Here is a 7,019-nt window from a genome sequence, read left to right as displayed (position 1 = left end):
AATCAAAATCAGTAGCCTAGTTTTATTCATTATTTCAGTTTACATTATTTAAGCTGTACAACTGAGCTTAACACATATTGTCAATAATGCCACCTTCTCCCATTGATGCAGAATTGATCTGCTGGTCCACGAGGTCCATTTTGTTTATGTAGAATACAAGGAAGAAAGAGGAGCTCTCATGGTGCAATGGTAGTATCTCTACCTCTGAGCCAAGAGGCCCAGGTTCTCATCTTTCCAGAGCTGTATAGTAACATCTCTGATCAGATTGATTAGAAAATATCTACCAGTGTACTTATAGCCTCCCTACCTCTAAGCTGTGGGGCCTGAGTTCAAGTCCCATCTGCTACAGAGATATTAAATAACATCTCTGAACAGGTTGGACAGGAAAATATCTACAAGAAATAAGGCTTTTCATTGGTTTACAAGGTAATGATTTGGAGAAAGGACTAATATTCTCTGGAAATATGAATGCTATACCATCTGCGAGCAAAGAGAGGGAGTTCTAGTCTAGCTTTTGGAGGGAGCAGATATATTTGTACTTGCTCCTTAAAGTCCTTGTAATAATGCCTAGCCAAATGTAGTTGCACTTATTGTTATCATACAACTAACCTGTGTCTTATCTAAGAATGGTACCTCTTCTGTAGATGTTCTATAAAAGTGTATCTTCTACCACTAATCAGTAGACAGGCCCAGGCAAAGGAAGATAGACATCTGTGACTACTTCAATCAATCTTACCCAGTACCACATGTTGATAGAAGTGAGAAATACCTCAAAGTAGCGGGAGACATCATCCAGGAATATATTTCATTCCGGATGTTGTAAAGCACTTTACTTCCAATGTCCCGTCACATTGCAATATCGGAAACATGACAGCAATGCTCACTAACAGCAATATAATGAATTACTAAATAATTTGCTGATTAGAGATCAAATATTGGTTGGGCCATCCGTGAAACCACTTCTGATGGTCTTTGAAATATCCCTATAAACTCTTTTACCTCCAGCTGAAATAGCCTTTGTTTGACTCATTTAAAATATGAAACCTCCTGTACTACCCCTTCATGACTGTGCTAGAGTGTCAGCCTTCTAGCTCAGGAAAGTCTCTTTACATAGCCGTTTGACTCAGAAAAATTGTGACTCAGCTGACAACTTTCCAGTTGTAAATATAAAGTTATAGCAGACATAAAGTTTGCAGTTAGCTTACTGTACAAATTGCATATTGGTGAGTGGTGATAATTGTTTAAAGCAGCTTGCGATTGCTTGCAGAGAGGATATTCGTTTTACAAAGGGAATGAGCACGAGTCCATTTAAACAGAAAGTGGTCTACTTCTGAGATTCGTAACTTTCACTAGGTGGTGCTATGAAACAGATCTTGCGGCAACAACTGTCCCCAGTCTACTATTTCGAGATAAATCTACCTCCTGAAAAATTGACTGAGGCACATTGTGGTTTCAATATAAGTGCATCAGTCATGTAATATCTATACTATATAATAATAGCAATGGGTTATAAATAGGCTCTTTAAAGTGATGGTCATGGTATTGATGTGAGGAGAATGAAGCAGAGGGCATCTATTACAAGAGCTTGTTTTCCAAGGTATAAATAGATAGTAAGAGAGTACACAATTGTTACTGCCCTTCAATAAGAAAACAATAACAGTTTTACAATAAGAATGGAGGCAAAAGGTTAAAGCTGGACCTGTTAGAGATGTGTAAGATTATGAGGAGCATGGACAGGGTGGATAAAAAAGAACAGCTTTTCCCTTAGATGAAATGTTATGAACATGGGGGTCACACTTTTAAAGTGAAAGGCAGGAGATTTAGAAGGGATTAGAGCTATTCTGGAGTACACTTTTAGGAGGGTAGTAGAGGCAGGATACCTCACAAACATTTTTAAAAAAATTTGAGTGAACAATTGAAGTGTCATATCTTCAAAGTTTTGGGCTTAGTGTGTGAAAATGGGTCTAGTGTACGTAGTAATGTATTTTTGACCATAAAGATTCAATGTGCTGTTCGATGCTGTATGATTCTATGAACATGCTTAACATCCATTCACTATTAATATTGGCTATTTTTGTGATATACAGAAGACAAGCTGCAGTGTCAGTTAATGTGAAATCAGGATAACAAGCCATCCAACAGTTTTGTCAGGTAGTTTTTCATTAGCCCTTAGGGCAACATATACATCGCCCAGCCAGGAGGGAGCCAAATATCTACTCCCAAATCTCTGCCTCCTCTATTCTTGAACTATCGACTTGATGTTCATGAGTTCTACTGGGAATAATTTACATTTATTATTTACTCTTCCCCTGATCATTTGCTCAGCAGAATATTACTGACCATCCATAGAATGAATTATCCATGGTCATTGTACCATCTGCACAATGTCACATCACAAAACAGCCAAGTTTCATTGCCACAATAGCTGACTATTCTGTCACCAGAACAAACAATCAATCTCCTCCCTCACCCCTATCCCAGGCCCCAAGATGACATTCCACATTAAGCAGAGGTTCACCTGCACATCTGCCAATGTGGTATACTGCATCCACTGTACCCGGTGCGGCTTCCTCTACATTGGGGAAACCAAGCGGAGGCTTGAAGACCGCTTTGCAGAACACCTCCGCTCAGTTCGCAACAAACAACTGCACCTCCCAGAAGCAAACCATTTCCACTCCCCCTCCCATTCTTTAGATGACATGTCCATCATGGGCCTCCTGCAGTGCCACAATGATGCCACCCGAAGGTTGCAGGAACAGCAACTCATATTCCGCCTGGGAACCTGCAGCCTAATGGTATCAATGTGGACTTCACCAGTTTCAAAATCTCCCCTTCCCCAACTGCATCCCTTAAGCAGCCCAGTTCGTCCCCTCCCCCCACTGCACCACACAACCAGCCCAGCTCTTCCCCTCTACCCACTGCATCCCAAAACCAGTCCAACCTGTCTCTGCCTCCTTAAGCTGTTCTTCCTCTCACCCATCCCTTCCTCCCACCCCTAGCCGCACCCCCATCTACCTACTAACCTCATCCCACCTCCTTGACCTGTCCGTCTTCCCTGGGCTGACCTATCCCCTCCCTACCTCCCCACCTATACTCTCTCCACCTGTCTTCTTTTCTCTCCATCCTCGGTCCACCTCCTCCTCTCTCCCTATTTATTCCAGAACCCTCACCCCATCCCCTCTCTGATGAAGGGTCTAGGCCCGAAACGTCAGCTTTTGTGCTCCTGAGATGCTGCTTGGCCTGCCGTGTTCATCCAGCCTCACATTTTATTATCAATCTATCTTTGACCACTTAGCACTGCCGTTCATTTCCAAACACACTTTGTATCCTTAATCTAACACCCCAGCCAGGAATGAACCTGTATTAGTCTTTGAATAGGCTTTAAGGCTTTTTAGTATCCAACATTAGTATTTGGTTTTTGATTTGGTTTTTTATTATGACCAGTAATGTTAGACTTACTTTTCAATTTAATGAGAGAGTACCTCAATGGTCCTCTGGGACTGTGTTGGCTACTACTGCTACTTTTAATGTTAATTACAATTAAGCAGAATTGGTTTGATTGTAAAGCATCCAAACTTGGGATTATTTTCTTTTTGCTGTGTAATACGTACATTTATGAAAGCCCATTCAAAAAGTTTAAATCCCTGAAGAATCTAGTCCATTCCAGAAATGAAGAAAGTTGTGTTCTTAAGCACCACCGTCAAGAACAACTTGTTTGTTAATAACCACTTTGAGCTGTCAATCAAACTGCAAACTGACAAAATCCTCTACCAGGATAACTGTAGGTTGTGGAAAGCATTAGCAATGTCCCTGGCTTCATATCAAAAAACTACCATTGTTACTATTATAACAGATTTTTCAACTTTCACTGACTGAGACAAGAGTTTTGTTCTAATTCTAAAGGGCTGCAGATTTAAATATCTTCTTAAGTTGATAGTTCTACATGCGTTACCCATGCTTCATTTAGCTTTGTGTCTTTTCTAAGTTTATAACTGCCACATTGCATGTTTACGGTCCTGGCTACAATAAAAAAGGAGTCTGTTTAAGGTCAGCGCTGTATTCAGATGGCTCTATTGAGATTAGCTTTCTTTCATTTGTAAATGATGATCCAGCACCTTTCCCACACTGGTGAAAATAGGATCTGTGAGAAAATTGCGATAGACTTCCTGATCTGGGTCATGGCCATCATCTTTTAAAATCTGTACAGTCTTCCTAACTGCAAAGATCTAGCCCAATATGTTTGATTTGGCTTAACACAGCAAGAAAGTACTCCTCAGTATGGAATCTGTGTCATATCCATTCCAAATCTAATTCAATTTTCCTGAAATGTTGTATTTAAAATCGATACTATATTTTTATTAAAATCTGACCAAGGCCTTCTAAAGCTTTCAGTGCATTGAGTACAAAACCCATCATTCCACCACAGTACAAGTCTTTTGTTATTGAGGAAACATGTCATTTAGCCTTCCATGGATCCAAAGTGGTTATCACACACCTAACTATTTACAATATCCTTGGAAATGCATCCAAAAAGAATTGAAACAAAAAAAAATTCTGAATATTGAAAATTGAATTAAGTAATGTTATAAAGGAAGTTGAAGAGTTTTTTTAAACTTTTTATTTATTTTATTCATACATGGCATGTGGTTATCACTGGGTTGGCCTACATTTATTGCCCATCCCTAGATACCTTCAAGAACATGATTGTGAGCCGTCTTCTTGAACTACTGCAGTCCGTTTATTGTAGGTAGATCCACAGTGTCATTTGGGAGAGAATTCCAGGCACTTTTTGTCCCAAAAATACTGAAGAAACACCAATATATTTCTAGTCAAGATGGCAAGTGACTTGCACACCTAGTAGTGATGAACCAATGTATCTGCTGTCATTATGAGATTGAGATAAAAGTGGTAATGAGTTTGGAAGGTGCTGTCTGAGGATCTTTGACAAAGTCTGCAGCACATCTTGCAGGTGGCACAAACTTCTGATACTGAGCATCAGTGTTGGAGGCAATGGATGATTGTGGATGTGTTGCCAATCAAGTGGCCTGCTTTGACCTGGATGGTGTCAAGCTTCATGAGTGTCGTTCTCATTTATGCCTTTTTGATGATGAACAGGTTTTGGGAACCAAGAGGTGAGCTATTCACTGCAGGATTCCTAGCCTCTGACGTGATCTTGGAGCCTCTGTTTTTATATAATTAGTCCAGGTCAGTTTCTGGTCAATGGTAAACCCAAAATGTTGATAGCGGGGGATTCAGTGATGGTGTGTCAAGGGACAATGGATAGATTGTCTCTTATTGGAGACGTCTATCATCTGGCATTTGTGTGGCATGAATGTTAGTTACCATCTTTCAACCCAAGCCTAGATATTGCCCAGGTTTTGCTTTATTTGGGCATGGACTACTTCAGTACCTGAAGAGTTGTACATGGTGTTAAAAATTGTGCAATCATCAATGAACGATTCTACTTCGGACCTTATGATGGAAGGGGAACCTGGGGAACACTTACAGTAATGTCATAGCTGGCACAAAGGAAGACAGTTGTGGCCAATCATCTCAGCTCCAAGATATCTCTGCAGAACTGAGAGTCTGAGGCTGTGCCAGCATTTACCGTCCAGTCCTCGTTTCCCTTGAGAAAGTCGAGGCGAGCTGCCTTTCTGAGCTACTACAGTCACTTTGGTGGTGCTGCATCAACAGTGTTGTTAGGTAGAGGGTTCCAGAATTTTTACTATATAAACCAAAAGGAACAGTAATGAATTTCCAAATCTGGATCGTGAGCAGCTTGGAGGGCAACTTGCAGATTATGGTGTTCCCATGTTTCTGCTGCACCTGTCCTTCCAGATGGTAGGGTTTGGAACATGCCGTATAAGGACCATTGGTGAAATTCTGCTGTACATGGTGTAAATGGGACACACAGCTGCTGCTGAGCATCAGTGGTTGGTGGCATGAATGATTTTGGATGTAGTGTCAATCGTTGAATCACCAAGGTTAGGGCACACACGTTTTGCTTATTCATTAAGATGGTGTGAGCCTGTGTCACATTAGTTGACAGCTGCCGCACTTTAACCAAGAAGCTGGAGAATCCACCTTCAGTTACTTTCCTCTTATGACTCGTGTTACACAAGGCCATTTGGAGCACACAGACAGAGGTGCAGTCTGACACTCTAATTAACGCTAAACAGTTCTTCAACCTTTTATTGAAGGTATGAGCCTGTTAGCTTTTTGATTTGTAATCTGGGGTATATCTTGTCTCACTAAGTGTACACATATTTCATTTTTGGAGGCTATACCTAGCAAAAACCTTGACTCAATTGCCTTTGTAACCTCTGAGTGTTTCTATAGGCCATTTGAACCTGATGCCTAAAGCAGTTACCAATGATCAGTTTTAGGTTAATAACTTGATCTAACTGAACCTACAGTGTTTCTTCCAAGTTTCTGCTTGAGGAAAGCTCACATTATGACTGAGCGAGGAATGACAGAATGTCCCCAAATCATCATGACTTCTCCAAGTGTAAGTTCAAGGGAAGTCCACTGCAAACCTGACTGCAAATAGACCATTCCAACTTCAGGCTTGACATCATCAGTTTTTTGGATTGTCCCAGCGGAGATGGGCAGCCTGCTGATGATCACCATTACCTAATGGGGTGGGAGGTGTTAATTATAAACTTACGCTGGCATCACTCCAACAACTTCAATGAGGCTGCCAGCTATCGATATATATGTACAAACATCTTAGCATGTAACTGAAAGAACTGTGGACGCTGGAAATCAGAAAAATAAACAGATATTGTAGGAAAGACTCAGCAGGTCTGGCAATATCTGTGCAGTTCACTTATCCTCCAATGTCTATAAAGTTAACATTTTCTGAATCCCTGCTAACTGTATTTTGTTCCACAAGTTCAGCTCACCCATCACCCTTGTTCTTACTGATCTACATTCACAGCTATTATGAAATTCACACCCTTGTTTTTATATGTCTTCATGACCTCCCCTTTATACCTCAATAATCTTCACCAGTTCTC

The sequence above is a fragment of the Stegostoma tigrinum genome, chromosome 33 (genome assembly GCF_030684315.1).
Source record: "Stegostoma tigrinum isolate sSteTig4 chromosome 33, sSteTig4.hap1, whole genome shotgun sequence".
NCBI lineage: Eukaryota > Metazoa > Chordata > Chondrichthyes > Orectolobiformes > Stegostomatidae > Stegostoma > Stegostoma tigrinum.
This window is presented reverse-complemented; position numbering follows the sequence as displayed.